Source organism: Triturus cristatus, chromosome 1_2, assembly GCF_964204655.1.
Source record: "Triturus cristatus chromosome 1_2, aTriCri1.1, whole genome shotgun sequence".
Taxonomy (NCBI): domain Eukaryota; kingdom Metazoa; phylum Chordata; class Amphibia; order Caudata; family Salamandridae; genus Triturus; species Triturus cristatus.
In genome coordinates this window covers 292,599,135-292,610,586 of record NC_140580.1, presented here as the reverse complement: position 1 = coordinate 292,610,586, position 11,452 = coordinate 292,599,135, and the positions used below count along the sequence as shown (strand labels likewise).

Below are 11,452 nucleotides of genomic sequence, written 5' to 3'. Positions count from 1 at the left end.
TGTGGTTCTGTGTGTGGTTGGTTGTGTTTGTGTGTGGTTGTGTGGTTGTTTGTGTGGGGGGTTGTGTGTGGTTGTGGTTGTGTGTGTGGTTGTGGGTGCTTGAGTGTGTGGTTGTGTGTGTGCATGTGGTTGTGTGTGTGGTTGTGTGTGTGTGGTTGTGTAGTTGTGTGTGGTTGTGTGTGTGGTTATGGTTGTGTGTGTGTGGTTGGGTGGTTGTGTGTGGTTGTGTGTGTGTGTGGTTGTGGGTGTGGTTGTGTTGTGGTTGTGTGTGTGGTTGGTTATGTGTGTGGTTGTGTGTGTGTGGTTGTGTGTGTGTGGTTGTGTTTGGGGTTGTGTGTGTGGTTGTGTGTGGTTGTGTTGTTGTGTGGTTATGTGTGTAGGTGTGTGTGTGGTTGTGGTTGTGTGTAGTTGTGTGTGTGTGGTTGTGTGTGTAGTGTTGTGTGTGTGTGGTTGTGGTTGTGTATGTGGTTGTGTGTGTGTGGTTGTGTGTGTGTGGTTGTGTGTGTGTGGTCGCGTGTGTGTGTGTGTGTGTGTGGGGTTGTGTGTGTGGTTGTGTGGTTGGGGTGGTCCCAAAATGATGCCAGTAAGAGCCTGACCCTAGATCATGATGGGGAGGGGCTGGCGGTCAGGATTTGATTCCTCACAGGAAGGCAGTGCACATACAGTATTAGGATTTTGTACACAACCATGATCTTTATTTGGATCATTGTTCGTAGAGATAGAGGTATGTTGTGAAACGGACTGTTACAGACCAGTGCTATGTGATTTTTTCATTTTCATTTGATGCATGTAAAACGTACGTATTTTGATTCGGTGGTACCAACCTTTTTGTGAGCATTTCTCTAATTTACTGACTGTGCTTGAAACGGAATTACCATGTTATATAGCGGTCTCTCACTAGCGGCATATCACACATTCCTAATATTCCGTACATGCAGCAGCATTTTTCCCTGTGGCTACAGCGCCAGAGACCTTCGGTCTGAACTACATTTTCCTGGATTGCTAACAAACATATTTTTTTATGTAAAGCAGGTTGGTTTAAGCCACGAATGCCGATTATCATGATCTACAGCGCCGGAAATGTGTGTACTCACTAGTCAAGGATATATGGATCTTTTAAGTGCCATTACTGTACAATTATAGTGTGTTATTTTTTAGAAATGGACGTACTGGTCCATTAAAGGAAATAATCACCATGCCTATGTACCTGTTCTTTAAAGAACGATTGTTAAAAGGTCGTCAAATTGGTGTATTAAAGACTGACGTTATTGGTAATAAGTTCCTGCGCTGCACCATTGAGAAGAATGACATTAAATTGTGCCAATGCAGGTTCATTGAAGAGTGACTCTGCTGTTGAGATACGACTGCTGGTTTGCTAAATTATTGCTCAGAATAGTCTGTAAGCGCAAAGGCGGGGGGAGGGGCGGAGGCAGGGAGCAAGCAAGAGGAAAGACGGATGGCCCTGAAGGCTGGCGGTTCGAGCGTGAACGCAAGCTTGTCGCCAGCCAGAAGCACTTTGAAAACTCACATACTAAAGTCTCTCCGAGCAGCGCATGTGCGCTGACTCAGCGAGATCTAAAAATCTGTAGAAGCTTCTCAACCTGTGAAAAGAAAGCTCTCTCTCTTGAAAGCATTTTTTGGAGTATGTCTGCCAGTTCCTGGACTGAAGTGTACTTGAACATACTTGATAACATAGGGGGTCATTACAATGGTGGGCGGACCTGAGTCCGCCGCCATCGTGGTGGGAATCGGGACTGACTGCCATGTTTGCGGCGTTCCCCACACCCAATCAGGATGCAACCGCCACCATGGCGGTCTCATTTTGCACTTTAACATTGCGGCGGGTGCTGCTGACTGCAGCACACGCCGGCATGTTAAAAATGCATGTTGTGCATTTCACTGCACTACGTTTGCGTCCTCCACAGTCCCAGTCTGGATCCCCCACTATTGTAATGTGGCGGGGGGGAATCGTGGTTCGATGGTGCAAGGACCACCACCGCACAGCTGGCGGGCCTTCCGCCATCATAATGACCCTCATAGTCAATTGAGCAGAGAGCAGCAGAGGGTCAGTTTCTTTGTCCTGAGCAAGAGAGTCAATGCCATTGCCTGTTAAAAGCACTTGTTCAAGTTTTTCATATGTTTAGGTGCCTTCCTGGTCAAAACGCTAAGTAAGATGAAGAGTAACAGTATCTAAAAGCTCAAAATACTGAGGGCGAAAGTAGTCCCCAACGGTTGCAGGATGAAAAGTTTCTGCTGCTCCATCATCTATCCATTTAGGGATTTGGCGCAGTCGTGGCACTTCAATGGCATTAAGATGGTACTTAGCAGTCATGTGGTTATTGGCATTGAGCAGACTGTCAAATGACTCATCACTACGGAGCTTTAGTACTGCCCTTTTTGCTACATTAACAGCAGCTAGTAGCCTGATATAGTTTGTTGGCATCCTTGCAACACAATATTCAAACATTCCAGAAGCTGCAGTACTTGGAGAGCAATCTGAAGACCTAGGACAGTTGTTCCTCTCTGAAACTGTGCCAGCATACCAAAAGCATGAGCAGACACATCACCACTGGACTTGGATGTTGATAATTGTTCTAGGGTTCCCAGATCAGATCACAATTATCCATTACTTTTTTTTATAGCTTTTACACAGGCCGTCCAGTGTGTTGGACACAGAGGCTTTATTTTTAACACATTTGCAGGGCCTTCTACACTGTTGGATGAGATCTGAGAATATTGTACCGTATGTCATAGATTGCTCAAACAGATTAGCAAGTTCTTGGACATAAAGTAGTGCATCTTCCAATATGGAACATTTATGTGCTGCAGTCTGCATCACCAGATTTGTTCAATGTGCTCAACAATGGACATAATGAGCAAGTGGTTGTTCTTGGCGTATTAATGCTTGTGCACCATGGCATTTCCCTGCCATATTTGTTGCACCAGCATATGTTTGTGCTCTCAACTCTGACAGAGAAAGACCATGATTGCATAAAACATCTTTGACAATTGTTGCAATTGCAGTACCAGTGGTATTATCAGCCTGATACAGTCCTATAAAGTCCTCATGAGGATACAGATCTTGGTCAATTTTTTTTTTAAACAGACTTTTATTGAGTTTCACAAGATAACATATTCAAATCCCCTGCCCCCTAACAGGCCACCCAGATGAACCAGGATGCAGTGAATCGATCAGCCCGCCAATCGGAGCTCAACGGCATATCTCTCTTCTCATAAGGCATCTGTACAAGAATGCAGACCGTCCACAAGAGTGGTCCATTACCATAAAGTAACACAATCAAAAGACCCCCCCCCCTCTCCCCGTCAAATCTCCCCCAACAGCATCCCCCACCCCAACCACCCTCCCAAGCATGTCGCCAGGATCTAATGTAGTCAAGTGGACACTGAAGCCTCCCGCGCCGCCTGACGGATTCCCCTCCCACAGGACACAGCAGCGAGTATAGCAAGAGTCCAGGAGGAAGCTGCTTATCTCTGGTCCAGAGTCCTCCCCTCGCCCCGCACTCCCAAGAACATGGAGAAAGTCTCAAGGGTCTCCTGCCCCATCCCCCTCCCATACAGATCTTGGTCAATGTAACAAATACAAAAGCTTTCTTGTTCCTGACTAGATATATCCTGTGTGCCATCAACAATTACTGCGTATGGATTGTCACCAAATTTTTTATGGATTTGATGCAAAATTGCACAGGATAATAACTGAAGAACTTAATTTTGGATGTCTGGGCTGAGATATTCTGCTCAATTTGCTGTAATCCACTGTTTCAAAGAAGGTACATCCTCTGCTCGTGTACTAGGAAATTGACGGAAATTCCCATCGCTGTCATCATGACCTCAGAGTGCAAGGCCTTGTTTTGCCAGAAGAGCTATTGTATGAATGATTTTGTTAAGACAAAGCCAGGCTTTTTTCTGTTGTTGTTGGATTTGCTGTGATAACTGTTGATTGACTGATTGGCCTCCTCTATACTGTACTAGTTGACTATAACTGTTCTGGTTCTTTTTTTAACTTTTCTATTGCCTTCTTCCAGTTAGTGCACAATGCTTCCTCTGTGTTCTTGGAAAGCTCAGTTAATTTCAGTGACTTAGCCTTTGCACAGTGAAAGCATAGTACTCCTGCCACTCTACCACTGTAATGCAGCCAGGGGAAATCCTGGAACCATCTTCCTTGAAAATGCAGAATGTGCTTTTTCTTCATTTGTGACTGTGTTACAATGATTCGAATGGGCAATGTGCTCTTGAGTGGTTGGTTTGGTGCAACTGTGCTTACAAGTGTTTCCTCTGTATCCTGAAGACTAGTTGTTGTTGCATAAGAACTGTTGCTTTATTCATCTGAGGCAGTGACAACTCCACAAAATGTTCCTGGGACCGGGGTGCAATCACTTGATATTTCTAAATCTGTGGTCTCGACTCCATATTAAATTGTAAACTGCAGATCCGACATATCATCGCAATGAATTGTGTTAGTTTCTGAGTTGTCTGACTATAGGTTCACTTCACTTGGCTGTTTCTTTGGAAAGAATTTCCAGATAACCATTCTAAGAAAAAGGAACAAATAAGTTTGTAGCGGTTGCAATTTGAGAACATACAGAATATTTAACTGCAGTTTAAAAGTTGCAAACAGTCTTTTGTGTGCACTCTCCCATGTAATCAACACAGAGAGTGTTAGGGGCAAAACCTGCCTCCAATATAAGGATCCTCTTCCAATTTAGTGCAACAGGGAAGGGAAGTGATGCATGTGCAAAGGCTTCCTAGAAGGTCTAGCCAGCTGTTTTATAACACCTTTAGGTTCCCACATCAAGAAGAGCATTCTAGTCAGCATCTTACCTGACTAAATGTGTTTCCGTAATACATAAGACACTGCAGTATGTATTTTATGGTGGCAGAGGAACCTACCTGAAAAATCTCTTTTAGCTGAAGATGTCAGGCAATGTGGCCAAGCAGGTTTCCAAAAGCAAAGTATTTTTGTACTTTTAGCAAAACGAAATCTGTTGGGAAAAATAATAATACATTGTAAGGCTTTTGATTTGGTCTGAGTAATGCAAGTGCTGTACTACAGAATTGTTCAGTACATAGCAAAGAAAGAGAAAATGCACAAATGAGGTGATGCTGAGAAGGGGAGTGCATTATCACAATTTGACAAAAAGTATCCAAACAGATTGGTCAAGAAATCATTATTTGTTTATGCTAGACACCATACTATAGTACACTTACTTATTAGCAGTAGTAGTGGCAGCTGTAGCCCTCTTTTGCGATTTTCTTGATCCACTCACTGGCTGTAAGTTGCTGGTCGGACTGACTACTGGATTCCTAAACTGGGGTGGCATGGTGAGCAAAAGAATTATGGATGTAACCCAGATCTCTTGACTGGGGGTGAATGTTTTGATTTGTTCTGCATTCCGTCCATCAACTGTGTGTCTTTTACTGGATTCCGATGGCTGGTGGTGCTGCATTTCCTTCTGCTCAGGGACTCTGGAGACTTACCACCAGGTAATGATTCAGGTTAGCTGGAGCTCAGTCTATGGACTTGGAGTTGGAAGAGATGCTGGCAACTCAAATGCAGCACTAAGATGGCCCTGCTCAGTTGCTAAATGGTGACACAAGTACATAGAAATAAAACTGATGGACTTGAGACAAAATCTTCATTAGTAGTACCCTGAGCCAAGCTAGGTGTAAAACTTCACACAGTTTTAAGGGCAATAGAGAATTGTGAAAACACAGAACTAGGAGAGAGTGTGAGTGTGTGAGAGATGCATGAAGGCTCAAACATGGTGCAGATAACCTCTAGCATCTATTCCACCATTAATCTGCCAGAACCTTGCTCCCAAAATATGTAAGGGAGTGAGTACCAAATCGCCAGTTCCCTGACTTAAAAATCAAATAAAAAATAGTGCAACTACTATGTTCATTTTTATACTATAGGTGGAACCCCTTCAGGTGGATATTTTACACATTGAAGAAACACCACTTTAAAGAACCCTACTTCACAAAGCATTAATAGACTGGGCGCCAACTGGTGCATTGGAGTCATAAGGGCTACTCACATTTCAAATGCTGGTGCAATACTGTGAGTAAATCTCTTGCACTTTTTGCGAATCACAAACACAAGCACAAGAGGCCTGAGTGGAAAAATCTATTTTTAATTTAGGAACATTGTCAGGCCATTAATGGTACAGACTTGATAATCGGGCAACTCGGTTTACACTTGGTACACCTGCAACAAGGGCCCTCATATTTCTCTAAGGGGTCAGAGTGGTTCTGCCTGAATAAATGTGGCTTACCATTAATGTTACCAGAGTATTCCATAATATAAATAGATACACAGTGGTCAAGTCATGGGTCTTCCCTTTTCCTGACATTGCTCTCAGGTATATTAGTCCACTTGGTTAAGCTGATGTAATGCATTATTGTGCTTAAGGAAAGTCAGGGACTATAAAATAACATTTTTCCTGATACTGTGCCATCTGGTACCTTTATTAGGCTTCATAAGTAAAGTGGCAAGGCACAGGGAAAGTGCCCTATGCAGCCTGCGATTCCAGCCCCAGTTCCCACATCTGCCAACTGTGATCTGCGACGCCCATAATACTCCAGCTTGTGGGGCCTTGACATTCAAAACAAAACAAGCTGGAAACACTAGTCAGAGTGGGGGGGGGAAAAAGTAGGAGAACTGTGGGCGAAGAATCAGAAGGCCAGAATAACCCAAGGATTGGATTAATGGGCAGAGTCAGAGGTGTGGCCAGAAAGATCAAAACTCCCCTATTTTTAGTATTTATTTGGCATTTCACTGACCAATTACAAACTACTATGCTATCTAATTCAACCAATAGACACACATGCTTATTTAAGGTTTAATATGAGTTATTGACACTAAAATATATTCACAAAGGAGGATATATTTCCAATCACAGAATGTGCCAAATACGCTTAAAAGTAGTCATTTCTCTCTGAGCCATGCAATTTCTGTCATCAATTCTTCTCCCTTTTCAGCAGTTCAAATAGGAATAGCAAAATATCCCAATTTGCAAAGGTTTTGCACATACTTATGGCTATACCATATTTGCCACATAATTCATTGTCTGTTGCATAATCTGACGATTTTAACAAAAAAATGGTTTGTAGCTTATACAGATCAATAATTACTGATGAAAGGTGACTTATGTTGCTGCAAAGTGGAGGGCCCTTTGCAAAGATTGACTGGTCACCTTTCTCATTGCTGCATTTGTATGTTGCACAGGTACTAACGAGGCAAAATCCTTGCGAGGACTGTAGGTATGTGTAAACATGTCAAAATACTAAAGTATCATAAAATGTATCGCATTACACTGCAGTCTTTTTTTTGCTGCACAATTTAGTCAACACTGCGACAAAACTTTGGCCTCCATTGCTGCATAATTCCACTGGCCCGAAAACAAGCAGCACATGTTAATGCATGAAGCAGAGAGACCATCAAGTTTGCGAACTTAGTATGGTGGGCATGCAAATCCTGCATTGCCGATCCCTGGTGAGTTACTACTGCTGAAACAAGGCTAATGGAGGTACCAATGGGTGAGGTGGACTGCCTCAAGGGTCTTGTGACCTCAGTGACAGAGTCACTGTCGCTCTAGGGTGCGCTGCTTCGTAGGCTTGCCCGCAAGACTGGAGGTGAACTTCAGTATGGATTGTGGAGGGAAGGTCTGCAGTCACCCACAGTTGCCACTGCTAGGGTCCACCTGCTGGTGCTTAGACACCAGGGGCCGCATTATAGATGCTGCGCATTTCCTTACATTGTGCTGGGCGCACCTTTTAAATGGTGCGCCCAACGCAATGAAGGGAAATGTGCCGCATTATGATGAATGCACTGACCTCAGGGCAGCTGCGAACTGCATTCATGTAAAAACCAGAGTGGCTGCTTTACCGATGCTATGTATGTTCACAGTGTAAGCAGCAACGCGCCTGCACTTTCAAAAGGGCATGTGTAGGGGGTCCATAGGACCCCCTTTCCCTCCTCCAGAGGGCTGCTCTCAAGAGGCGCACTGACAGTGCGCAACATTTTAGGTGCGCCTGCTGAGAGCTTCTTTGCCTCTGCTCCCGCGTCTAATACACCACCGGCACAGATGCAAAGGAATCCCCTTATTTGCATGGGACAATGCCCCTATGCAAATGAGGGACCAACCCCTGAAGATAGCGTTGGCGCTTTATGTGCGGCAGCGCTATTGGTATTACAGAAGGAGTCACAGCCCCTTCTGTAATACCAAAGTGCCCCTTGAGCATGCAAAGCGGGCGCACATGTCCGTTTCACCCCCAAGGCACTTTCTGTAATACAGCCAGTGGGCTTCTAAGGTCTATTGGGGCCTCCTAAGGTGTAGCATGGGAATGTGCTCCCTCAGGAGAGTGGGCTGGTCATAAAGGGTGAACCTGGTTCCCCAGTTCCAAATTCGACAGCTCGAGCCCGAGTGCCATATCCTCTCTCCACTGAACACCATACTACCCCATTGAGAGAAACTCTCACTGCCTTCAACTACAACCCAATTGTGACCCGCTATAAACTCATGGATGTAACTCAATTCAAATTATGTACTAGACAAGAGTAATATGCTGCCTGAAAATACAAAAGTAGCAGCATCCTGGAAAAAGCAAACTCTCATAGGGAATGCAACTTTAAGTAAAGCATGTGAATGTAAGCAGTAACATGGTAACCTTAATGCTTTTACACTCCTTGTTCAAAAATCGGTGAGTGATTCTTCCTGAAAAGTTAGGGACATGACCACAGGGCCCAAAAGGGACCCGTTTTAATGTGCATTGTTTATAGCCTTACAAAACCTAAGCAGTTTGGTTTAAAAAGACCACATTCCTGGACACAGAGCTGCAGTACAAATTTATAAGCCAAAATAAGGAAAACCGCTTAAAAGGATCTCATTAAACGTTTTCCACTCCACCATAAACCAAATATTGCAGACCCTCCAGGAATGGTGCACTTCCCACCCCCTGGGAAACCAATGTTGTGCAAAGAAAGAAGATAAAAAGAGAATATCGCTTTACTGGTAAATTTTGTAAAGTGCCGCTAATTTAGTTATTTGTATGATTTTTCATATTTTGATCCTTTTTTCTCTCTTTCGTGAGGTTGCACTTTGGAATAGAAAAAGCTCCGAAAATTACGACATTTCCAGCTGAAGTGTTTCTGTTTTGTTTGAATCCAGTTGACAGTGGAACCAATAAAGGAGAGGAGAGGAAAGAGCTTCAGGCCAGTGAGGAGGAGCGAGACATAGACAGAAAGAGAGGAAGGAAGAAAGAGAGAGAGCGGGAAGAGGACAGCTGCCAGCGGCAGAGCAGGAGAAGAGGACACTGTCCTTGCCGACTGAGCAGGAAGGGAAGGAAAAGAGACAGAGTCCTTTTCCTTCTCTGCTCACCCCACCTGTCCCAAAACAGACTCACCTCGCTATTTCTGCGGTAGGGCAACAGATGTGACTCAAAAAACAGGGATTCTCTTGATGGGGAGCAGATAGTTTGGTTTTAACTTCCTTACACCCTGTGCTAGGTGTGTACATGCTTGCCAGCACCATTCAATAGAACCACTTCCCACACATTGTACCTTACCCGGTGTATCTGATTTCCTGAACCCGTTAGACATAAAAGAGGCCTGTGTTCCTGACCCTCGTTAGCAGACATATACTTGACCAAGGCCAAACGTCAGTCTCTGATGAGACGGCCCTGGCTCTACTGCACTTCAATGGAGTCTCACCCATCTACGGTACTTCAATGGAGTCTCACCCATCAACAGTCTACTGAGTTTAAATTGCGTGTCACCCATTCCTAAATGTTCCTTTTCGCTGGAGTCTCACCCATTCTTCATCAGTACATTACTACATTCCAGTGGAGTCTCACCCATCTCTCATCAGTAAGTTATACATTTTGTTGGAGTCTCACCCACCCCTCATCAGTAATCTGGTGCACTTCAAGCAAGTGTCACTCATCCTTTCATTCTTTCAGTGAGATCTCACACACGTCCTGTCTCTGCCCTTCACAGTCCTCTGGACCTCCGCCTGTTCTATGGCACTGCATTCATACTCTTGTTCATCAGTCCTGACCATCAGTCCCACGAAGCAGTCATGGACTCGCACCAAGGTGTGCCATCAATCCCCACTCACATTCAATGAAGCCCCCTTACTGCCCTAGAGGGCTTCACATAATTCAATAGGGTTCGAATGTTCCCCAGGCTCTCTGCATGCACCTCACCGGAGTGTAAGGGAATTACATTCCTGGCCTCATGCGTCAGAGGAGACTCTACTCTCCGCGCATCACTAGCCTTGTGCACTACATTGGGGTCTCACTCATTCTCGGTCACTGGCTTGAAGCACTTCGAAGAAGTTGCACGCGAGCCTCATGACGGCTCTCCTGTGTCACTGGCCCTCAGAGTCTTAAACCATTGTTGTTTCCATTTCAGTGCTTGTATTTGAGTTCAGGCTGTACCTGTGTCCTTATCGTTTCTGTTGTCTTTCTATGAGTGCATGTGATGTGTATCTGTGAGTTGTTAGAGAGAAGTGGGGTAGCTAAGGGAGACAAAGAGCTGGAGAAGAAGGAAATATGAATTGCTCAACGGACATGGAGGGCCAAGTTCAGAGACGCGCATTGGCGCTGCAGAGAGGGACTAGAGACATCCTGATATAGGGCAGCGGGACCAGGGTTAGCTGCATTGGCGCCACAGGCGGGGGTGGCATGCGTGTCATTTGAATTAGGCCTCTTATCCCCTCCTCTTTTCCAGTGGTTCTATCCTGCTGTATCCCCCCCGGGGCTGTTTGCAAGTAGAAACACCGCGAGCTGCAGCGCACATGCTGTCATTCCTAGGAGTGCCTGTTTACGCCCTGGCTACACTCGCATTATCTCTGAGGATGGCTCAGGAGGGGCTGGGGGTTACTGGGAGCTCCTAATCGTATGCACACTGCCCCTCCCCCATCTACCTTTGAAATTTGAATGGAATGAGGAAGGGTCCGTTCCGTTGTCCAAACCATGATGTGCATGTCTGCTTAAAATTAGTAGAGATGATTGGGTAATATGTAGAGATTTGCGATTAGGTGACTCGCTCTCTGACGAGATTGTTGGTTAACTAAATAATGTACATGCTGAGGTCCCCTCCCAGTCTTTCCTAAACTGAACCTTGATCTGTTGAGACCAGATAGCCCCCTGAACACCAAGTTCTCATTCTTGGACTTTGCCTTTACATATCAGTGCATTCTGGGAGTTGTAGTCTTTGTTCATTTTAAGTTGACTAATACACCTGATAACAATGTCATGTAAAATCGAAGTTCAGCAATCGATAAGTGGAGTCACACACGAGATGGAGAGGCGCAACGAGAAAGAGAGAAGGAGGGAGGGGAGAAACGAGTACAACAGGCAGATGAACGCAGTGTAACAGCACCTCATGGTGCTGGTTGGAGAAGTAGCTTCACTTCACAGTAGAGGGGTG

General features: G+C 44.9%; 1 pseudogene; it reads right to left on the bottom strand.

Annotated features, from left to right (window-relative positions):
• Positions 1–3,486: 3,486 nt before the first annotated feature.
• Positions 3,487–9,877, bottom strand: LOC146867193 (zinc finger MYM-type protein 1-like; annotated as a pseudogene).
• Between the last annotated feature and the right edge of the window lie 1,575 nt (positions 9,878–11,452).